This window comes from Solea solea, chromosome 10 (assembly GCF_958295425.1).
Source record: "Solea solea chromosome 10, fSolSol10.1, whole genome shotgun sequence".
NCBI lineage: Eukaryota > Metazoa > Chordata > Actinopteri > Pleuronectiformes > Soleidae > Solea > Solea solea.
In genome coordinates, this window is record NC_081143.1 from 27,686,578 (window position 1) to 27,711,553 (window position 24,976).

The window sequence follows — 24,976 nt, forward strand, 5'->3', positions numbered from 1 at the left end:
GTGATGGACTGCTAATCCATTGTGCTCTGCACGCGTGTGTTCGAATCCCATCCTCGTCGCTGACTTAATGTTATGTGTTTCAAATCAAATCCATACATCTCACTATATAAAGGTGAAACAAGGGCATTAAATTATGGACACCCCCAACAATCATCAAATCCTGTAAAATGAGGGACAGTTTATCAGATTGGACAATGTCTCACAGAGTTCTAATGACCTTACCCTCACCAATGTATCACCTTCAATGCTATTTGGAGATAAAGCTGCCCAATTTATTTACAATTTTGCCTTGAAAACTTCTCATGATATCGACGAGGTGACCGAGTGGTTAAGGTGATGGACTGCTAATCCATTGTGCTCTGCACACGTGGGTTCGAATCCCATCCTCGTCGCTGACTTAATGTTATGTGTTTCAAATCAAATCCATACATCTCACTATATAAAGGTGAAACAAGGGCATTAAATTATTGACACCCCCAACAATGATCAACTCCTGTAAAATGAGGGACAGTTTAACAGATTGGACAATGTCTCAGAGAGTCGTAATGACCTTACCCTCACCAATGTATCACCTTAACTGCCATTTGGAGATAAAGCTGCCCAATTTATTCACAATTTTGCCTTGAAAACTTCTCATGATATCGACGAGGTGACCGAGTGGTTAAGGTGATGGACTGCTAATCCATTGTACTCTGCACGCGTGGGTTTGAATCCCATCCTCGTCGCTGACTTAATGTTATGTCGTTCAAATCATGCAAATCAACTCTAAACATCTCACTATATAAAGGTGAAACAAGGGCATTAAATTATGGACACCCCCAACAATCATCAAATCCTGTAAAATGAGGGACAGTTTAACAGATTGGACAATGTCTCAGAGAGTTGTAATGACCTTGCCCTCACCAATGTATCACCTTAAATGCTATTTGGAGATAAAGCTGCCCAATTTATTCACAATTTTGCCTTGAAAACTGCTGACAACATCGACGAGGTGACCGAGTGGTTAAGGTGATGGACTGCTAATCCATTGTGCTCTGCACACATGGGTTCGAATCCCATCCTCGTCGCTGACTTAATGTTATGTCGTTCAAATCATGCAAATCAACTCTAAACATCTCAAAATCAAAAGGTGAAACAAGGGCATTAAATTATGGACACCCCCAACGATCATCAAATCCTGTAAAATGAGGGACAGTTTATCAAATTGGACAATGTCTCAGAGAGTTGTAATGACCTTACCCTCACCAATGTATCACCTTTAATGCCATTTGGAGATAAAGCTGCCCAATTTATTCACAATTTTGCCCTGAAAACTTCTCATAATATGGACGAGGTGACCGAGTGGTTAAGGTGATGGACTGCTAATCCATTGTGCTCTGCATGCGTGGGTTCGAATCCCATCCTCGTCGCTGACTTAATGTTATGTCGTTCAAATCATAACGTTAATTGTCACTGAGCCTCATGTTCTCCCTCTGACTCATGTTTTCATTGGTGCATTCATGATTTCACAAACCACGCACAGATGAAAAAAAAAAGTTGATGATTAAAATGTATCAACAACTATTTGGATAATTAATTAATTTTGACAGGTTTTTTTTTTTAAGTTAAAGCTTCTTAAATGTGAATATTTTCTAGTTTCTTTGCTCCATGTAACAAAGGTTTCGGTTTGTGGAGTAGAGGACATGATATTTTTGAGGTTTGGCAAACACCGATCAACATTTTTCTAATATTTTCTGGACCAAACGACTCATTGATTAATCAGATTAAGAGATTAAGATAAATGATGAATACACACAGACATGGGTTGCAGCTCTCGTGTTAAGGCTGCACATCTTTAAAAAAAACAGTAAAAAAACAGTGTATCCACTGATTCGTGGAATTGACTGTTGAGCGCTCGTCTGACAGTTTACATGACATGTAACTGATGGGGGGGGTTTGTTTGTGTCCACAGTGGATTTGGCTCGAAGCACTTTCGACTGTCAGCTGAATGAGTGGAAGGCACGAGAGAAAATAAAGAAACTATTTGTTTTTGAGAGAAATTACCATTCATGTTACTCCCACAGATATCACATATTCACTGTCTCTGCACTCGCCATGTTGGACATTCATTGCAGTATGTGTGTGTGTGAGTGTGTGTGTGCCACGTCCACTTCCATCTCTGTATTCTTCATAATTTAACAGTGCAAGTCCCAAAGCCAGTGACCTATAACAATGAATAAGACATGGATGCCAGGACCTTTTCTCTCCTTCACTCTCTCACACACACACACACACACACACACATACACTCGCCTTATTCTCTCTCGGTATTTATTCTTTCCATCCACACTGACACATCTTAGTTTTCCTAACTATTCGCTGGGCTTCTTTCCTTTTCTTACTCTCATTTGACATCAGTGTATTATATATCTATATAGTGTATAATCTTCAAATACAAACAGATGTTACATTATCATTTCATGATGACCGAGCATTAATAATCATCTGTTTGCAGTCAGACACGTGTGTGTTACGTGTGTCAGGCTGCAACTGAAGTCCATCAAGTCTCTCTTTCAGCAAGCAGACAGAATTCTGGACAGGAAACATTTAATTTTTAATAACTGCAATATCATAAGCAAGTAAAACCTTTGAGACACTCACACGTATCAGCGACTCTAACAGAATTAATTTCACACCAATTCCACTTGACTATATACACAGTCTGTGAGTCTCATGCATGCATATACTTAATTAGGACCAAAAGTCTGTTATATCCTTGAAATGAACGATTTTGTTGTTAGTTTTACACTAAAAGAGTTCAATTCTCCCTGGAATTGAATCCTGGAGTTAATGAACTCTTGCAATGTTAATTAAACACCTTAAACGGTCTCTTGTAGTGTTACTTTAACACTACAAAATGTAGCGTGCACTAATCAGTGGAGCTTGAAAGGATGAACTGACCACACAACACTGCTGTTTTTCCCTGTTCTCTGTTTATCTCCCTCTCTCTCTCTCTGTGGTGTCACAGCCTTATGACTCCAGGGTTCACCGTCTGAACTCCCTCCACAACAGGAAATGAATAAGATGCTCCTGCTGCAGCATTTATATTAATAACTTTATCGGTATTCACTAATCGCCGCAGCCATCTCTCAATTTCTCCTCAAACGGTGCTTTGCATCACCATCGTCGTGCACCGAATGTCAACAGCCTCGAAAGAAAGGGTTTGGGAAGTTCAAAGACCTTCAAGGATTGAGTTTCAAAACAATGACCAAGACTGAGAGGGTAAGATGATGGACTCTTAATCCATTGTGCTCTGCACGCATGGGGTCCAATCCCTCTTTCAAATTGAGCAAATTAATTCCATCAAGGAATTACACCAAATTAACCAGAAAATCATCACATCCAATAGACTGAAGGAACCTTCATTGATTGAGATTGAGAAAACCTTTATCAAGTTGGGCAAATTCTCTGAGAGTTAGAGTGAAGCTAGTATTAGCACAGCCCTTTTTAAGATTTACTGATGACACAAATTTATTCTGAACGTCTTACAGCTCGAGCAACAATCAAAAGACCAAATAAGAGCAGTCAATGACGTACACACCCGAGGATTATTGCATCCCATTAAATCAGGGAGACTTTATTTATATTGGACAACGTCTACAACAGTTAACCTAACCAATGTAGCACTTTTAATACAGATTGGAATAAATTTGGACAGTTTTTCCACAACTGCTGTTTATGGAAGGACGAGGTGACCGAGTGGTTAAGGTGATGGACTGCTAATCCATTGTGCTCTGCACGCATGGGTTCAAATCCCATCCTCGTCGATAACCTTTGCCTCCTCTTTCAAATGAAGCACACTGACACCTAAGGTCTCAAAATAAAATCCCTGAATAACAAATACACCAGAAAATCATCAAATCCAATGGACAGAATCTCTTTCACACTGGCCAAATTCTTTCTACAAGTTTTCCTTGAAATTCAACAGGAACAGTGACGAGGTGACAGAGTGGTTAAGGTGATGGACTGCTAATCCGTTGTGCTCTGCGCGCATGGGTTCAAATCCCATCCTCGTCGGTTAACTTTGAGTTATGCCTTTCAGGTTTTCCCAAATTAACTCTGACATCTTACAGCTCAAGGAACAATCAATCATCATCAAAAGATGAAATAAGAGCATTCAATGACGTACACGCTCGAGAATCAACACATCCCATAAAATCATGGAAACATAATCAAATTGGACAATGATTCCAACCCTTAACCCAACCGATGTATCACTTTTAATCCAGAGTGGAATAAAACTTCCCAGTTTATCCACAACTTCTCCTTACACATGAACAAGGAGACCGAGTGGTTAAGGTGATAGACTGCTAATCTGTTGTTCTTTACATGTGTGGGTTCAAATCCCAACCTTGTTGTAGAACTTTGACTTATGCCTTTCAGGTTTCACAAATTTATTCTGAACGTCTTACAGCTAAACAACAATCAAAAGACCAAATAAGAGCAGTCAATAACGTACACACCCGAGGATTATTGCATCCCATTAAATCAGGGAGACTTTATTTATATTGGACAACGTCTACAACAGTTAACCTAACCAATGTTGCACTTTTAATACAGATTGGAATAAATTTGGACAGTTACCCAAAACTTCTCTTCATAGAAGGACGAGGTGACCGAGTGGTTAAGGTGATGGACTGCTAATCCATTGTGCTCTGCACGCATGGGTTCAAATCCCATCCTCGTCGATAACCTTTGCCTCCTCTTTCAAATGGAGCACACTGACATCTAAGGTCTCAAAATAAAATCCCTGAATAACAAATACACCAGAAAATCATCACATCCAATAGACTGACAGAATCTCTTTCACACTGGCCAAATTCTCTGAGAGTTATAGTCAAGCTAGTGTTAGCACAGCCCTTTCTAAGATTAACGGATGACAAACATTTAATCAAAAAAAAATGTGAAAAAGAAAATCTCTTCATCACAATACATTCACCTTTCCACAAGTTTCCCTTGAAATTCAACATGGACAGTGACGAGGTGACCGAGTGGTTAAGGTGATGGACTGCTAATCCATTGTGCTCTGCACGCATGGGTTCAAATCCCATCCTCGTCGGTTAACTTTGAGTTATGCCTTTCAGGTTTTCCCAAATTGACTCTGACATCTTACAGCTCAAGGAACAATCAATCATCATCAAAAGATTAACTAAGAGCATTCAATGACGTTCACACTCGAGAATCAACACTTCCCATAAAATCATGGAGACATAATCAAATTGGACAGTGATTCCAACAGTTAACCCAGAGTGAATCCAGAGTGGAATAAAACTTCCCAGTTTATCCACAACTTCTCCTTACACATGAGCAAGGAGACTGAGTCGTTAAGGTGAAAGACTGCTAATCTGTTGTTCTTTGCACGCGTGGGTTCAAATCCCAACCTTGTTGTAGAACTTTGACTTATGCCTTTCAGGTTTCACAAATTTATTCTGAACGTTTTACAGCTAAAGCAACAATCAAAAGACCAAATAAGCGCAGTCAATAACGTACACACCCGAGGATTATTGCATCCCATTAAATCAGGGAGACTTTATTTATATTGGACAACGTCTACAACAGTTAACCTAACCAATGTAGCACTTTTAATACAGATTGGAATAAATTTGCACAGTTTATCCACGACTTTTCTTCACGGAAGGACGAGGTGACCGAGTGGTTAAGGTGATGGACTGCTAATCCATTGTGCTCTGCACGCGTGGGTTCGAATCCCATCCTCGTCGTTAATTTAATGAATTCCATATGTCTCACAATCAAAAGATGAGAATCATCAATTCCTGTAAAATGATAGACAGGACCCTAAAACCCTAACCCAGTTGTACCTTACCCTAAACAATGTATGACATTGGTATTAATTCAATTTAGTTGGAGATACTTAACCACAACCCTTGAAAAACACTAAGAATGTGGACGATTGAACCGAGTGGTTAAGGTGAATCCCATCCTCGTCGCTTATGTGATGCTATGCCTTTCGTAACACGCAAATTAACTATGTATGTCTTACACGTCAAGGAGTACTCTGAAAGGCAAACAATTATGAGGACTTTAAGTGGGAACACTCATCAAATGAAAGTAATTCTCAGAGATCTCCATTAAAGTTAAACCCTTTGCAAAGACCTTACCCCAAACCAACTTTCCCCCTTTAATTCAGATTGGAATAAAGCACAATTTTCCAATTTCCCAGATCATGGAATTAACAATCAAGGTAAATAAGCACAATCAAACTTTTACTGAAAGCTAATCTTATTTTTTTTTATCGTTTTGTGCCATTTGCATCCTTCGTCCGACATCACCATCAATTCAGCCTGTGCAAAGCTATGTTACACTACATCCATTAATCTCGATCCTGTTCAGTGCAGTCAAGAGCCTGACAATTAAACAAGTGACGATATAACAACCTGCTCCACGAGGCAAGCAACAAAAATAGAAGTTTCTACAACTTTACCTGTAAAAACAACGTAAAAGGCATACAAGAAAATTACAATTTTCCCATAGACCTTAATTTTTTCATTTGCTTCACAGTGGGAGGTTGTTTTGCAACCGGACGATTTTATTTATTTGTTCTAAAGTCTATGGTTTAACAGAGGCCACGGTCAGTTTGTGAGTGTATGAAAAAACAAAACACCTGCCTACGTATGGACTAGTAACATCACTGGATCGGACATCGCACAGATAAAAATGTAAAATCCATTACAGTTACAGCTGTTTACTTCTTCTTCTTTATGGGAGAAGAATATTTGTGAATAAATGTGTCTGTTAACAGTGTGTCTCATTGTTTTAAAAGGTTTAAAGTGACTGTACCAGGCAGATACTTGAGTTACATGAAAAACTGGTATCATATCATCCTTCGTGTGGACTAAATTTGCAGTTTTTAAGATTTTCTCTCTTGAAGCAGAGTCAAAGCCTTATTTATCACATTTGTCAAAATATATATAAAAAAAAGGTTTTACGTGCACTAATAGTTCCCTTTTTAGACTGAATCACAGCTTCAAAATACAATTTTGAAAAAGTGCACTAATTACTGATTAGAGAGTCAGATTTAATGAGAGGGGGGAAAAAACAAAAAGCTTAAATGAATGTTACTGTAAAAGTCCGCAGTGTTTCCTGAACGACCAACTTTTGAAAATCCCAGAGAAACAAAGACATTGTAAACACACACTTTATTGCTAATCCCAGAACTTCTTAATGTGGGAACGTAATCACCATGTGAACAAATCCTGGCTGATCAGGCTGCTCGGGAGGTTTTCAGTCCATATTCAGGCTGCGATCACTCGTATAATCCTTCCCAAGGCCAACGTACACATTAAACAAATCTCACGTCAGTTCTTTTCTGTTGTTTTTCACAGCAGAAACATCCTCAGCAGCTCGGTGTTGTTTTTGTTGTTGTCAGGCAGGGTAACAGCGCGGATGCAGCGAAGCGACAACAACCACCGAGAATCAAAAAGAAAGTTCTTGACCTGATGAGAGATTTGACTCCTGTGTGTTTCTCCCCGTTTGACCCGATTTCTAACTCCGGGAAGGTGTTTTACTGTAAACTCCCACGATCTGGAACTGAACTATGAGTTCTCCTGTTTTCACTGCCTTTGATTCTTAAAGATAAATTACAAATATTTCATCCTATTGGAATTCCTGGAATTTATTTTTCTTCTCCACAAGGATCTAATTTTTGAGGCACTGAACGTTGGTGAAAATGGATGAAAATTGGCGAGCAAATCAGAAAGAACTGGCGAAATATGTAAAAGCGGTGCAAAATGGCTCAGTAGTGCTTCTAAAGGTGAACCCCGATAGGACAAAGCTAAAAATAAGTAACACCAAATTCCACAAGACTTGGTGGAAACGTGTCAAAGCCCAAGACGGACAAAAAAGTCAATTAGGACCATGGTCTCAACTCAACAGGAAGTTGGCCATTTTGAATTTGGCATCCATCTTGGTGGTTTGCACGTTTCGCAAATTAACAAACTCATCTGAGCGCGTTAATCATACTGACATAAAGAAAATGGTGATTTGTACTACACACACCAAAGATGAAAAGGTATCAAAAGGTCACGGCAACCATCACAATTTTTTTGGCCTTTTTTTGTTCAGCTACACAGAAAAACATTGAAAAATGTAATGTTTTAACCCCAGACCTGGACCGTATACAGTGATGTGTTGTATATGATCATTATGGAGGCGTAACTTTCCTCCATGTTAGTGAACCTGTGGTGAAAAACAGAAACTTCCTTCAGCTGTGTGGAGCTGAGTGAGTCTCAGTCTAACACTTATTCTCTCTCTCTCTGCCATATTCAGTGAGGAGGACAAGGACATGTCTCAAGCTGGTGTGAAAATAAAGAGCACAAAGTAGACGTTAAAACACAAAGGACAAAAAAAAACAAAAAAACAATTACAGAGACGACAGAAACATCTAACTCCTTAAAAACAATTCAAAAATTCAATAATTGAAAACACTATGAAAATATGTTGGTGAAGATGCATGAGATCAAACTCACCATTCATTCATTCATTCAATTAACTAATTAACTTGAAGCTGTGTTAAACTTGATACGTCCAAAATAACACATACCGATGTTTATGATCATTAATAATTATCAACTCGTTGAGATAAATCACTTTAAATAAGCCAAGCGTCGGTCAAAGTCCAACATATTTATCACAAATGTTTGTTTGTTTTTTAAAACATGAAAATTATAATAATTCCAAATCAAAAGCAGAGAGGCGGAGGAAATAAAAGACCTGACTTCTATATTTATCTCCAAACGTCTCTTACCTGCAGAGAAGCAGCCATTTATATTTTATTATAATATATTATACTACACATTACTACATAAAACATCTGTGCCTCTCCAGAGGTACGATTCCTTTTATTTATTTATTTTCTTTTTTGCTTCAGTATTATAAAATTAGAGCTGCTTGTTTATCATTCAGTGTTGCGTGTGTTCATGAAAATGATATTCAGCCGTGTTCAACCTCCTCAAAGCCGGAGCCGCTGCGTGTGCTTGAGTTCCCTTCAGCAAAATGTTGCGCGCTCACATCGACACGACATCCGTGAAATTTTGGTGAAACTAATGTGTGTATTACTGACTCTTCACATGAGAGAAAACATGTTGTGTTTGTTGACTCGACTCCAATCGTCATAACACCAAAGTCATCACTCGCAACAATTATGGAGCGTAATTATTTGGATCTAATCCCATTTAACATGAACATGACAGAACTCGTCGCTGAGATAAACGCAGAAACTCGCTGACCGTGTCACTCCTCTGATGCAACAGCAGCACATCGGCCCTTTAGTGTCTTTCGTCCGCCGCGACTGTATGTGCCGAACCTTTGACTCTGCCACGTCTCTACATGGAAACCCTCTTGTGTCTCAGGTTGAATTAGAGAGGATATTATTCACGCTTTTATATCCTCACGTCTGGATAATTGTTCTTTACAAAAGGTTTCAGGTCACGCCTGTCTGAGCCTCCGTTCACTGGACACCAGTGAAATCTTTGAATCGATTTTAAAAGTCTTGACTCTAACTTTTAGAGGCTTGCATGGTCAAACTCCTCCTTACGTCTCTGACCTGCGACGCGGAGTCTGAGGTCAGTGTGAGGTCAGATGTTTGGTGATCTCTCGTTTGAAGCAGAAGAACCGAGGCTGTGGCTGAGATACTGTTGATATTCAAAAAGCAGTTAAAGAATTTCCTTTTTAAACGGCCTTTTAGTTAGACTTGAAATGTGCTATGCTTTTATTCTCGTTTTCCTTCCATGTCAGTGAAAGTTGCTATATCAATAATATTTACTCACTTACTCAAATCTCCACCATGTTATGTTTAAATTGCCGCCATTGGTAGATTGATTTAGTCCATTATAAGAGATAATGGGCAAGGTATAGCCATCAGTGCGTAGATTTTTACCAAATTTGAATGAGAACATACTTGGCTGATCACCGATCAACATTCTGATTGATCCCAATTAAGAAACTGTAGACAAGTTGCTAAAAGAAGGAAACACTCACTTAGATAAAAACATGTCATATTTGACTGTATGTGAAGCTCAATTTGAGACAGTTTTGTTCTTGATCTCATACTTGCATTTGAGTATATTTAATATTTCCAATAATATTTCCAATATTTCCATATTTTGAATTTGACACTCACCCTAAGGTTAAAAATTAATTTGTTTATTGTTTTTCATCCCGTATCCAGATCTGTGTTCAGAACTAATCATTTCCTGCATGTGTCATAAATTACAAACACAAACCGACACAACGTCTGATTAAACAGTTTAAATTTAACAAACCACACTTAACATTTATTAAATATTTAATGACACAAATGGTCCGTCTGTCCAATCTGCGTTTCGTATTTGCACTTTGTCAAATTTTGAATATTGCAAAAATGAAACGGTTGATCCAAAAACACAAAAGAAATAATAACAATAATAACTGACTGCTTTGGTAAATATAATCTGCTGATGCTGATCATTAAAAACGGGCAAAAACAACAAAACAACCATTTACTTAAAATAACAATCTGCCAGAAATAACTGAACAAAGTTAACGAACAAAGTTACGATTGCACCAAATATAATTGTGTTATTGTCTACGGAGTCAAATGATCAAACAACCTCAATTATGAACTGAAAGTATCAGATTCATGTTCAGAAACAACAGATTACATGTATTTACAGGATGTGCTCTTAGTTTTCCTTTATTTGTTTGAATAATATATTTTAAAAACATTATTGTTTTACATTAATCCGATCTGTTATTTCTGTGCTGCAGCAAACGTTCATCATTTCTTCATATCATTGATTTTTAAAGATTCTTACACTTTCTTTCCATATTTTGGCCTAATAAAAATTCACTTTTTCATTCTTTGCTCCGTGCCTGGAAAATTCAATTCAAATCCAGCTTTTAAATGTTTGAAATGTTTAAAAACATGCTGCTCAAAAACAGAACACAGTAACCTCACTGGTGTGAAACGCTCGTTTAAATCAGTCGTCCGTGAACGTGAGTCCACTCACAAACCTCATTTTCCACTTTCTCAGTAGAAACTCATAACATTTACCCATTAAAGCAGAATGTTGGTGTTAAGCATGAAGACAGTGATGACAGCTGACGCGATGAAGACCAAACATCTGCTCGCTGACTCTTCTAATGATGTCAGTGTCGTTAGAAAACACTGCGTTAGCGCAACACCTTCATATATACGACGTAAAAGAAAACTGTGTACGGTATACGGTCGATGTGGCTTCCCGCATCTTTGGAAGAAACTTGTGCTAATGAGCCAAAGTGACGCTTCAGAGAGCCACGGGAACACACACACACACACACTGGCCTGACCGACACGACTGACGGTCAGCGAGTTACAGCTACAGCAGCATCCAAGAGTACGGGTGGCCATTTTGAACTTATAGAGACATATTATTACGACACTTGTTTCATACACAGTGCTGTGCGAAAGTCTTAGGCCACCAGTGCAACACTTTGATGGCCACAGAGTGTCATCGTGTTGGAACACATGACAAACATGTATGCAGTTTAAAAAACAACAACAAAAAAGCAGAGTATTTCATGTTGAGTTGGACTCATTGACAACTTGCCGATTTATAAAGCCCATCATTCCAATCCTAACTCTAATGATCACAGACTATGACAGTGTTAAAAACAACAACAAAGCTTGGTGTGTGTGTGAATGTGGAAAATGAAAACCGTGTTGTTGTTTTTTACGTCATGAAAGCATTTAGGGCTGCAGCGATTATTCAGCGAGGACTCAATTAAAGTTTCTTCTTGTTAAAGGTGAATATTTTCTGGTCTGCACTGTCAAACATCACAAACCCTCCTCCTCACTCTCAAGGCCTCCTCAGATCTTCACACCCAGCCACTCGTCTGTCTCCCTCTTCATCCTCACTTCACTTTTAATTGACGTCCACATGGTCCAGAGCTACTGGACTTGTGTGAAAACTCACCTTTTCTTTTTATATACATTTTTTTATGATCCATTTGTTACATTTGGTGATTCTGTTTCTTTTTGAGCCCTAACTAATGATTATTTTTCACATCCTATCAACTTGCTGATTATTTTCTCCATTCATCAGTTTGGTCAGGTCAATTAAAATGAAAAATCGTTTCCTAAACTTCGTAAATGACGACGACCTTTAATGTTTAGACATTTAAAAATCTGCGATGAAAGAGCAAAGAAACCAGAACAAAATCAGAGAACATGCTTTTATTTTATTAAAATAATTAGTTGATTATCAAAATAGTAGTTTTAATTTGCCTTTTTTGTCTTTATTGTTGCCTGAAATTCATATTTGCTATTGTTTTTTGTTTTTTTCTAATAATATTTAAGCCTTTTTGCTGCTAAAACAAGTTTATTCCCCTGGTGTGGGATCCATAATGTCTAATCTAATCTAATGTAATATGCTTTTGCCTGCATTATTATTTATGATTATTTTAATTCACCTATTGTTCAATTTAAACTCAAACTCATTAATGTCATTTCATTAGAAAAAAAAAGTTCCACTTCTATTTTGACTTTTGTTGTTTTGCACGTGCAGCACCTGAACTCTAACCTCTGACCTGCAGCGATTAATCAGCCAACCAATGTGCGCTAACCCAGTCCATCCGCGTCCGTGTCCACAGTCACTCGACAACTTTGCGCACACACGCACGCGCACACATCATCAAACAAAGCAGCGCACGTGTGAAAGAGCAGCGGCAGCAGAAGAAGAAGAAGCAGCGGCAGTAGCAGCAGCGTCCAGCTGACGCTATCATCTCTTACCTGGAGCGGCAGAGGCGGCGGCGACGGAAGCGGCGACTGCTTCTCTCCGCGTCTGTGCGCGTCAACAGCTGCTGCGCTCTGATGTTCTTCTCCTCCAGCAGGTGTGTGTGTGTGTGTGTGTGTGTGTGAGAGAGAGAGAGAGAGAGGGAGGGAGGGAGGGAGGGAAAGAGAGAGTGTGTGTGTTTGAGTAAAAGTGTGTGTGAATGTGTGTTACTGAGGGAGCGCGAGCCTGTCGGTATCTGACTGTTGTCTGGAGGGAAACAGGGAGGGAGGGTCGTGTCATTATGAAGGCAGCTCTCTCTCTCTCTCTCTCTCTCTCTCTTAACCCTTGTTCAACCAAAGATGAGACACTGTTTCAGTGTGTGTGTGTGTGTGCAGACGTTTCATTAACATCACATTTATTGTTGTTATTAATTCAAAAGGTTTTAATAATAAAAGCATTCATATCTACTTTTGTCTATTATGTCAATCTATTTATTAAACTATTTTCATAATTGAGTTGTCTGATTTTTCAGTTTTTTACATGGGAATATTTTCTTGTTTTCTTTGCTCCGTATCACATATAACAAACAAACTATTATAATAATAATAATAATAATAATAATAATTTTGGTTTGTGGACAAAAACAAGACATTTGAGAACATCATCATTTCCAGGTTTGGGAAACACTGATGATTTTTTATTTTTACTTTTTCCTGACACTTTATTGACTGAAGAATTACTCAATAAATCAGGAAAAAGAATCTCGAGAGATGAATTAACTGTGGGAAATAATCGTCAGTTGCACAGTTTTGCATGGTTATAATTTCCTCCTTGAATCATCAAATAAATCTGTCGTAAAAAGTAAGAAAGTCTAATTCCGCAGATTGATTTGCTGAAAATAAACATGTCCCATTGGCCGTCATCGTCTTCTTCTTCTTCTGAATTTCAGAACGTCAGAGTGTGAACGTCTCAACAACAATCAAAAGTTTTCTTTTTAATAAGTTTGAGACGTGAGATCTAATCTCAGGACTTTGATTACCAGCGTGATTTACTCACATTCCACCACTTATTACACTTTCTCATTAGAGGAACTATAATTGGTGAAAGGGTAATAATGGCAAAGTTAATAGAGTTCAACCACTAAATATTTCCAATGGAGTTTTTGTTTTAATCTAAAGCAATAAATGATCATTATTATTATATTTTATTTGAGAATTGTACCTACAGCAATTGAGTAAATGCTTAATCCCATTTGGACACTTGTCCAATAACGTTGAATAAAAGTAAGTTATACAGCACATTTATCATTGAGGGGCACAGAAGACAGAAAACTTTATTTATCCTCAAGCTCTTACAAATAGGCAATAAATACACAATAATACAAGTTATGGGTAAAAGGAGGCAGGGTCCTGTTTTAGTCTACAAAGTTAAAAATGTATGTATATATATATATGTATATATGCATATGTATATATATATCGTATACAGTGTATATATAACAGTATACATTCAGAAATAAGTAGTGAGACCAAAATACAGTCAAATAGTGACTGAAAAACAAAGATGTCTAAAGAAATAAAGACATTTACAGTATTATCCTTGGTGATGTTGCTGTTCAGAATGAAATATAAAGCACTGACACGTTATTCCACTGCCTCTTGTCTGTGACTGAGGCAGCAGATTCCCAACCGTTCAAAGGCAAATTCAAAAGTTTCTTTTCATCTTAATTCCTCGTGATAGATGCTGCACACAGAGCAGTTGGACACATACGACTGCCTTTTTACCACTTTTAAGAAGACTCAAGTGTCCCCAGTCACAAAATAACCATTGGAAATCAATGGGTAAGACTATAGGTGCATGTAACAGATGAAAAACATTCACTGATACCACATCACCACGAATCCAAACTCACCAATGCACGAGTGCAGTTGTAACACACCATACCATTTCCCAAATTTGTGTTGTTTTAAAATCCGTTTTCAGCAGTTTCACCTGGGTACAAACATCCACACAGACCAAGTTAACTCCTGCCCAGAATAAACCCGGGTACAGTTTGGCCCAGGCCAGAGTATACCCGGGAGAATAAACTGTCCTTGGCCAAACTATACCTGGGCCAGCGTATACCCCTCTTGTGTAAAGAGATTTGGATTGTATTTACACAGCATATTCACTCACTAATATTTAAAAAGAGGAATAGGAAAATGTATTTACTATGGAATAATCTATATTTTGGCCGAAAATAAGCAACATAACAAAATGTAGGACATAGAAGTCATCGACTACTTCAGTAAGTTTCATACATTTATCCAAAACAAGTCTATAATTACAAAGAAACTTTTGACATTTCACATTCTCTCAGGGTGATAATGATGTGGTGAATTGTCGCCTTGTATTTTGAAATTAAATTTCTTCTTCTCTGACTTTGACCAATAAAATGTTGAACAATAAAGTCATTCTTGTGTAGATACAAATTAAAACCTCTTTACACAAGAGGGGTATAGTCTGGCCTTGGCTAATTTATACTCATTCAAGGAGCCTAGGGGTGGGGTAGCTCAGTGGTTAACACTGGTACCTGTGTGCAGAAACGTCATGGTCGTAAGTTCAACTCCATCCCTGGCAGGTTTTACTCAATTCCCTTGTAAGTTTCTTTGGATAAAAGTGTCTGCTAAATCACATGTAATGTACGCCATAATATACCTGGGGTATAATCTAGCATAGGCTGCTTTAACCGCATGTTTTCTGGACAGGGGTTATACTATTACTCGCACATGTACCAATTTTAAAGTGCAACTAAATCCCCTCTCCTGGTACTACTCTCGCCAAATGGCTGATTTTGAAAAATGCCAAAAAAAAAAGGTGGCAGATGGAGAAAGGTAACAGAGCAACAGCTCCGGCTTTTTAAAAAGGGGGAGGAGTCTGGGACAAAGAAAGAGGACTAAAATATTTGTAAAAAGACCAGCGCGGGCAGCAGATACACTTAACACAACATGTGTCATTTCAATACTTTACACCAGGAGTATTCAATTACAAACTTTTCAGACAAAGAAACTTAGCAGGGCCAGACATTTTCTGCAGTAGGTGATGACAACATTTAATACATACATCAAAAAGTAAAAAAAAAAACTAATACTAATATTATTTTGGTCACATCTGTCCTTTGTACACCTCAACGTGTTTTGACTCAGGTGCAACTTAAAGTGTATATAAAATCAAAATGGTGCACAATATTAGCAACAACATTGGATAATCTTTAAAATAATATGAACATTACGTCATATACGACCCACAAAACACCTCAAACTGTAGGAGTTTATGTAGTAATCTTTGAGGGTCAGGGAAAAGTGTTTCTCTAGTTATTTCTTCAGTTAATTCTGGTGGAACCACAGGCGGAGCCACTATGAAGTTGGTAATGTGCTGCATTTGAATGAACCGGCTTTACCTGGATTAACAAATAACATTATTAGATGGACATAACTCACTTGTTTACACCTAAAAAAAAATTTGGTTTAGTTCCACTTTAAGGTGTTTTAGTTGTGTGGAAACACAACTTTGATACTAACAAATGTCGTGGTAGTTACATAAATTTCTCTATTGTTGTGCTCAAATGCACAACATGAACAATATTACCCTCTTATTACCCTCTTGTGTTAATTTAAAAGCAATAAAAATTCAGTGGTCACATTAGACCATGAACACTGAAATAAGGGCGGGTAAGTTGGAACACTGAGTGTAAAAATCACGATGTAGTAAAAGTTCGAGTTGTGCCAAAATAAAATACTCATGCAGGGCTTCAGTTTAAACACACAATCATCCTGTCATTCCTCCCTCACACTGAGCTGCAGAAGGGTTTTATTGTACTGAAGCTGATGAAATCAGTTCATTTTGTAAATGTGCGGTGAACATTACTGACTTTGCTGTGTTAACGGCAGGATGGTGACTCTGACCGTGGATTGTTTTGGGGATTAGTGAGGACAAGAGACTTTAACACAGGCAATGTGATAATTATGTCTGCAGGATGTTCAGATTGTTGTGTCTGATTAAAAATTATTCTTTATGTAACGTCATCATCATTATCAACAGGAGTTTTGTGTCTGTTTCAATCAACGTTTGAGTTTAACAAGAATAATAATAATGCATTAATAACAGTAATACATTTTCTTAAGGCACCTTTCAAAAGTAAAATCAAGGCTCCCATTCAAATACAGCAAATAAAAACCTCAGAAATGACAATAGAGTGCAAAACAAAATTGGTAAACAATCAATAATTCTGTCACTTTTTACACTTTTGTATCAACATATGTCATGTTATTGTATATGTTCTCTGACTGAAAATGGAAATGTTTTTTGTACTGTTGTTTAAAACTTTAACATTTTTTAACACTTTAGACTTTAAAGAGATACAGGTAACGATCACTGATTGATTCCAATTAGGAAATTCAAGAGTTACAGTAGCTCTGTGTGTAGAATCAAATTATAATAATTCACCAAATTAATAATAGCCCTGTAATGCTAATAATTAAGAAAAAGACATACAAACAAGTAGACAAGTAGAAGACAAAATATAAACAGTAACAAAATATGACAAGTATTGCCCAACAATATTAAAATAAGTGTACACAGTAATTATTGTTAATTAATATACAATATCTATAATAAAAAACTAATATAAACAGTAAAGAAAATGACACAATAAAGAGATAAAAATAATAACAGTGATGAAAATGAGGGGTGAGAGTTAGTTTAGTTAGTTTGAAATTAGTTATATTCAAATACAACAATAAAAAATATATTTATCTCAGTTTGAAAGTAATTAAACACCTACATTTTATCAAAGAATATGAGGACTCACGAATGCAAAGTTAGAAGAAATTAGTTCATTATGATTCAAATGAGAACTGTGATGTTATCAGCATTAATTAAATTAAAGGAAGTGATGAGCTGATGAAAAATGGAGCTTGAAATTAATCACATGTTCCTTTAAATGAGGTCAGGAAAAATGTGAATGTCACGTGTCATTCTAACTCACATATACAGCACAATTATATGTTTGTTATTTAATTACTGACACACTAGGATACATTCAAATGCAAGTGTATCTGAACTGGATTTTTATAGAAACTAATGTGAAAAATATGTGTATATATTGAACATTTATACCTTTTGTAAAAAAAAAAACTTGCTCAAAGTAATTGACGATAATTACTTAATAAAACAAATGAGAAACAAAAATTTTTTTTTTTTAAATCCATTGACTGTTTCCACCTGCAATCTTTTACAAAAAATGTACAGTTTACTGCATATAAAATTACAGTTATATAAGAAAGAAAATGTCTTTATTTTTCAATAATGATAATAATGATGATAAAATATTCAGCTAAATGGTTATTTTAAGAAATCAATATTCAGAAAACCCACTGTGTTGATTACTTTACATGTGGAATAGATTATATATGACAAATAGTATTTACTTATTTTATTTTTCGAAACATCGAAAGAAATATAAATGTATATATATGTATATATATATATATATATATATATATATATATATATATACATATATATGTCCAATATAACAAACTACAGTTAAAAGGTTTGTGACTTGTGTAAATGAGTTTGTTTGTTTCCGGCGCTCTGCTGCAATAATTAAATAATACATCATCAGTACTATATGAATAATAATATAAATATGGACACATTTGGAGCACATTATGAGAATGAGAACACAAGTTCAATTTTCTGCAACTGTTTTACTTTATGAAGCAGGTCGGAGTGACTTGGTAATTAGAATCCACGCCATATTAAATTCTGGAGATTTTAATATAACTTGATTAAGAAAGGAAACTTATTGATCACTGAAAAGAAACAACAACTCTCCTTTATGTCTCCCTGGTCCGTCTTCATAATGTGCTCTGCTGAAAACAATAGAGGCAAAAACACTCCCCCAACTTCAACGCTTTGATCGTATATGTTACACCTGAGACGCCGCCTGATATTGTTTGACAGACATAAAGACGTCACGCAGACGGGGAGGAGAAGAAAAAAAAACATGTGTGAAGAAGGGCGAGTCGGTGAGCTTCGAGCAGGAGACGGTTTTTTAATATTGTGTGGGGAGCAGTGGGACAGTGAATGGGTGCTGAGGAGGAGAAACTGCTAAGACTGCCTTTGATTTAGTCAACACACGCACACACACACATTCTTGTACAGCGTTCTGAATTAGGACACTCATTGGCATAATAATGCATTCCTTACCCTAATCTGAACCATCACAATTATCCCTAACCCCTGACATAAACCTAATTCTACCTAAAATCAAGTCCTAACCATAAATGCCCCTTAAAATGTGAGGAAGAGCCAAAATGTCCCCATAAGTTCAAATGTCCACACAAAGGTGTAAAACACATTGACCTCACAGCCATGCACACACACATGCAGGTTTGCACTGCTATTCTTGTGAGGACACTTCATTGATTTCCATTCATTTTGACAGCAGAAACAAAACTGTTTCACTAACCATAACCATAACTAGTTAATATCTAACTCTAACCTTAATTTTTTCCTTCAAAGACGTTTGGATATTCCCTTCCCCCGCCAACCCACACACACACAAACATGACAACATTGTTTATAATTGTCCACTCATGCACAGTTTAACTTGAGTGTTCTGATCCATGCTACCTTCACTGCGCCCTCTGCGGGAACCATTTGGTAATTACTTTAAACTATCTGATGTGCTTCCAGGCTGCATATTTTGAGCTCTTAAGGTTTGAGTTTGTCCAGGTTTGAACATTTACATTTAAATACTTTTAATAAAAAGTGACGGCCCTAACCCCTAATGGTGAGAGTGCAGATTACATCAAACAGGATTCCAACATGCTTCCCTTTCCCAAGCACATTAAAGAACCATGGTGGCCTTCACACACCGGAAAAAATGTGAATTCTTTGTCATTTCTTCCTTCTTCAGTGTTTTGTGCATCAGATTTATGTGAACAGAGCTGCTCCTCTTGTTACATGTAGTGCACACCTAAGTACTTAAAGGGGCTTATTCTAAGGATACAGAAACCAAAAAAATACATTATTCACTCACACAAACATACTTCTATATTACATTTCAGGCAAAAAAAATAACCCTCTCAAGGTCAGTATTTATATCAGAGAAAGTCCTCAGGATGTAACAAAAATTAGAGCACACACACACACACACACACACACACACACACGTGTACTCTGTCTGAATGCAAGACATTGAAATTTGGATGAGAAGGTGTATTTGCACACTCATGTAGACACGCCATTATTATTTGTGTGCTAATGAAAAACTGTAACTCAAAAGTGTCCATAAAAAGTATTTTGTGTAAGTACACACACACACCCACACGCGCAGTAGATGCACACATACCGTATGTGCACTCACACACACATATGCACACACAAGTGCAGCGTTTCTGTAATCAGCAGTAAGTGTACCACGGTGACTCATTGACCATCTCTCTATCCACTTAGCTACGAGCCTCAGCAGACTGCAGCTGCCTGCTGTGTTTATTAAAAATATAACTGCCCTATTAAACTCATTAGGTTATTGTTCGCACCGACACACACTCTTAAAAGCCAAATACTCTCCGAGCAAACAAAAAAAAAGGAAGTAGCTCATCTCGGAAATGAAGAAACTGTCTGCTCCATTATTTTGCTATCCCGTGATTTCACACAAAAAAATCAGATGTGGTCGAGTCATTGCGCTTTTATGTCACAGACCACAGAAATCCAATATGGCCGTATGATTATTACACACATGATATCGGACCTAAGGGTGGAGGGGGAATCTAATTTAATTCTCTTTAAAAACCTGGCAGGGCACGGCAGCGTCTCATCAGGGGTGTCTTCTTCTCACAAAGACTTGTGGTTTACAGTTGGGTTTTTTGTAAGAAGAATCAAACGTTCTCATTGGTCACCATCAACCAATGGAAATTACAATGTTGAATGTCACGACAGTTTGACTTGACAGTGTCCGGAGGATGAGCTGTTCTGCCTAAACATGTTTCTGTAGGCTGATTTTCTTTTTTATAATGATAAATACATGATACACAATTGCTCTTTTTTAATATCTATATGGATATATATATATATATATATATATATAAAATATTCACTCTACAGCATAGCCTTTAAAACAATAAATAAATAAAATATTTTTTTATATTCCATCGTTTTTTTATATTCCATCGTCTGTGCATTTTGTCTGCATTAAATATAAATAAAAATCCTGCTAGATGTTTAGACAATAATGATGCAGTCAGGGACATTTACATTGTATGCATTTATATTTCTTAATTGCGTATCAATGTTCTCATGCTGAAGTTCTTATTAAGTTATATTATTTAGTATTTATCAAAACAAATTTAGCTTTTTTAAGATATTGCACAGAAACTGTGGTTGTACATTTTATAGCAATAAAAATTACACAATAATGATCAGGCAGTTAATTAAATAACAATTAGCTGACACCAATTGTTTATAATAAGTAGGGCTTTTGCTTCTGCAGCACCATTTCTGCAGTGTCACTCTTAATTGAAATATACATATAAAAGTAATAAATGTATAACGTGCAGACTTCAAATCTGTTTTTGGTTTGTGAATTAGTGATTTTCAAAATTCCACATTGTTACTTTAGCAAAATATTCAGGACGCAAATGCAGGACTGAGAACAGAAAATAGTCTTTTCATAACAATAGACCTGGACAAAACAAAAAATTAGAAAAACAATGCAATTCAGCAAGAAAAGGTAACAAAATACATGAACAGAAAAATTAAAAAGAAAAAAAGCAGAAATAGAGACCAGAACTTGATAAGATATTATACAAAATCTACAAACACTAAATTATTTATCTAAAATCATCTTTCTTTTTTTTTTTTTACTTTAGTAAAAGAAACTTCTTTTCTCATCTTAATGCATTTATACACTTTTACATTCATTACAAGCATCGATGTTCGTGCTGCTTCTCTCGAACATCTAACCAATTCAGTGCCGACTGCAGGAGCTCAAACTGCCAACCAGCTCTCACTTCTGAGCCAAAGCCACTATGTATAAACACAATGATTTATTGGACATTTATATTATCATTACATTATTAATTGTTTTTTTATGATTACTCTCATATTGGGGACTACACTTTTTTTTTATAATTTATTGTTGTGTTAACATACAGTGATAATAAAGGCAGTTCTGCACGTCCCAGAATCCTGGTGCAGTCTGGGAAGTAAGTCTTCAAATGAAAAAAGAAATGAGAATATTGAGAGTGATGGTAGAATTATGGTGTAACCCAAACTCAAGAGCAAAGTTTCAGCCTTTGCACGTGGGAGACAAAATGACACAAGCTCTGAACATGTCTTTTATATTCATCTATGAAAGCCTTAATAAACCCATTTTCTCCTCCTTCACGACCGTGATGATGCATTCACGGCCCAGGATGAAATCGATAAGTGCATTAGGGATCGGTCAGGCCTTTAATCTGGGTTCACCTGATAAATTACCTCTACGAAAATATACATCACCTGACTGACTGCTCTTCATGGACATCTATCACAGAGGTCCACTCAGTGTGTCTTGCTTTCATTGATCCCGGTCAGCCGCGGTTTTAACATGCAATCACGTCAAGATCAGGTCTGATCCTGTTCTGACGACGGAAACCATACTGGGAGGTGGACTTAGGATGCGGTGTTTCCATATTCCTGAGCTACATGAATGCAATTTGTCCTAGAGACCGCCTCCTTGGCCGGGGTCGTCTGATCTCACTCATTTTAACACCTATGCAGCATTAATTTCATTTTTTCGCTAATGCTTAAATCTTATGTCTTGCTACAGCAGCTCTAGCCGGGCTTTGAATTGCGCACGTTCCTCTGCTCGTGTAGCTTTTCCCTCCACAAGAAAACACAAGTGTGCATCAGCATTTTTATTCTTGCAAACAATCGTGACATGTGAGTATTTGATTAAAGAGCAGGGGGACTGAGATTAGATCATTTAGATAGTGTTAACCTCAACCAGTTAATGCCTAATCTTAATCTAGTCATTGTTAAGGTAGATACTTTAGGCCTTTTAGTAAACTTGCTGTGTATGTACATACTGACATATTCGTTTTTGAATTGACCTCGCATTGTTTAGAAGATTAGCACGATTAGCAGTCCATGATGTTGTCTGTGTGCAAGGCTTTGAGATAATGTATGTTATCATTTGGCGCTATACAAATACGATTTAATTGAATTAAGGTTGGCAGGTTAGTTGGTGGGTAATGTTGTTACAAAAAGCTGCGTTAAAATGAACTCGACAGTAATTTTCTGAGAGTCTGATGAACTTTTCTCTCATTCTGCTCTAGAGAACATTTGTGTCTCAATGAGACACAAATAGTTGTAGAATAAACAAGACCATTCAGATTGTATCCACTGTGTAGTGTGAAGTCAGAGGAGATCTTTTCATATTTGCCAGGACTAAATGTGTTTGCAATGTGATTGTGGAAGTTTTGATTGAGAGACTTTGTTCTGGTTAGAGTTATTGTTCCATTATTTCTCAGGTGAGTCGTCACTTTACACAAGTTGAAATAAATAAATCACAGTTTCACGACGAGGATGGGATTCGAACCCACGCGTGCAGAGCACAATGGATTAGCAGTCCATCGCCTTAACCACTCGGCCACCTCGTCCCTATATGTTACTCTTATCTACAGAGAACTTTGAAAAAGCAAACAGTTCCTGTTTGCATTTGTTTTGTTTGTCTCTCACAGCTGTAAAGTGGACGGCTACATTCCAATCCAAGGGTAGGACGATAACACTTTCATGTGTCCACTATCAGACCATTTATGAGCGTATGACGACGTAAACGACACATTTGTGCCTAGTCATTTTAAAGAAATCATTTTCCAACTGTGTAACAAATATTATTCTCCCAGGAAAGTAGAGAAAAAAACAGCCCAGACATGACTCGGCTATTTCTACAGCCTGTGCAGAGTGAAGCATGAGTTATACAGTACAGGATTATTTTGGATTGTGTCTGATTTAACATTAATATCCGATATCCGATCCAGTGATTTTGTCCAGTATCAGACCGATACTGATACTGACCGGTATCCATCCCTGTTCCAATCTGTTGGTAAGTTGGTTGGGGTTTAATGTTCTTTACAAAGGGCTGTGCTCATTTTACTTGACTGTAACTCTGTGTCGTGTCTAACCCTGACCTTAACCTAACCAACACAGCCTCAAACTTAACTCTACCACTAATCCTCAGAAATGAGGTTCTGCCTCATTGGGACCGGGTTTTGGTCTCAATGAGGACTGCTGGTCCTGACAAGGTTAGTGTGTATGCCAGAAAAGGTCCCAAAGAACACACACACACATTCACCTGCTGTGTTTATTAAATTGTTGGTTTTGTTAAGTAGTGTGGGACCCAGTGGCCTTTTCTGCTGATATAAAGACACACACACACACACACACACACACACACGCAGTGTAAGTTGCTGTCTATGCTAAGTACTGAGGGACTGTGTGAGGCTCAAAGCTCATAAAGTGAAAATATAACGAGGCAGACAACAATCTGTGTAATAACTGTGACGATCGCCAGAGCTCACAAAACGGCACATGAGAGGACGTGTGTGAGTGCATGTGTGCGTGTGTGTGGGTGTGTGGGTGTATGTACGTACAGGTCTGTAATAGACTAGACAATTTGTCTGGTCCTCACCCTCACAGTTTTAAAGGGCTTTTTGTGGGTTAAGGCTTGTTTAAGGGTTATTGGGTTTTGGTTAGGCATTTAGTTTTGATGGCGCATTGGGGGTTTTATTGTTGGAATTCCCTATTCTTCTTCTACTAAGGCTAAATAAGTGTGACACACACGCACACAATACTGATTTACTTGAAGCATGAACATTTGACATACACACTGCTTCACTATACACACACACACACACACACACACTCTGACACAGTTTAATATTTCCAGTGTAAATGAGCACAACTTATGACAAACACATAAGACACACTGGTCTTTCACTATAAACCAACCTATCTATGTGTGTGTGTGTGTGAGAGAGAGAGAACTAGAGAGAGAAATGCGCACACACACACACACGCCTCAATATTTTGAGTGTAAATGAGTATAGCTTATGACAAGCGGAGAAAACATTCCCTGGAGACAATTACCATTCCTT

General features: G+C 37.3%; 1 protein-coding gene and 11 non-coding genes across 13 annotated transcripts in view; 10 read left to right on the forward strand and 2 right to left on the reverse strand.

Annotated features, from left to right (window-relative positions):
- trnas-gcu (transfer RNA serine (anticodon GCU)) overlaps positions 1-59 on the forward strand; it is an 82-nt gene extending 23 nt beyond the window's left edge. Inside the window, exon 1 of the tRNA in view lies at positions 1-59. This exon is cut by the window's left edge and continues 23 nt beyond it. This is a non-coding gene — a tRNA (tRNA-Ser).
- Positions 1-24,976, reverse strand: part of LOC131467035 (teneurin-3) — a 566,025-nt gene that overhangs the window by 534,620 nt on the left and 6,429 nt on the right. For both annotated transcript variants that reach the window (XM_058640717.1, XM_058640715.1), the window contains exon 3: positions 12,806-13,055. The gene's annotated coding sequence lies outside the window, so the exon portion shown is untranslated. The remainder of the gene's footprint in view (positions 1-12,805; positions 13,056-24,976) is intronic.
- On the forward strand, positions 311-392 carry trnas-gcu (transfer RNA serine (anticodon GCU)). The gene has a single exon. It is a non-coding gene; the product is annotated as a tRNA-Ser (tRNA).
- Positions 644-725, forward strand: trnas-gcu (transfer RNA serine (anticodon GCU)). Its single transcript has one exon. It is a non-coding gene; the product is annotated as a tRNA-Ser (tRNA).
- Positions 986-1,067, forward strand: trnas-gcu (transfer RNA serine (anticodon GCU)). Its single transcript has one exon. It is a non-coding gene; the product is annotated as a tRNA-Ser (tRNA).
- trnas-gcu (transfer RNA serine (anticodon GCU)) lies at positions 1,328-1,409 on the forward strand. The gene has a single exon. It is a non-coding gene; the product is annotated as a tRNA-Ser (tRNA).
- Positions 3,725-3,806, forward strand: trnas-gcu (transfer RNA serine (anticodon GCU)). The gene has a single exon. It is a non-coding gene; the product is annotated as a tRNA-Ser (tRNA).
- On the forward strand, positions 3,975-4,056 carry trnas-gcu (transfer RNA serine (anticodon GCU)). The gene has a single exon. It is a non-coding gene; the product is annotated as a tRNA-Ser (tRNA).
- trnas-gcu (transfer RNA serine (anticodon GCU)) lies at positions 4,646-4,727 on the forward strand. The gene has a single exon. It is a non-coding gene; the product is annotated as a tRNA-Ser (tRNA).
- Positions 5,017-5,098, forward strand: trnas-gcu (transfer RNA serine (anticodon GCU)). The gene has a single exon. It is a non-coding gene; the product is annotated as a tRNA-Ser (tRNA).
- On the forward strand, positions 5,678-5,759 carry trnas-gcu (transfer RNA serine (anticodon GCU)). Its single transcript has one exon. It is a non-coding gene; the product is annotated as a tRNA-Ser (tRNA).
- On the reverse strand, positions 23,398-23,479 carry trnas-gcu (transfer RNA serine (anticodon GCU)). The gene has a single exon. It is a non-coding gene; the product is annotated as a tRNA-Ser (tRNA).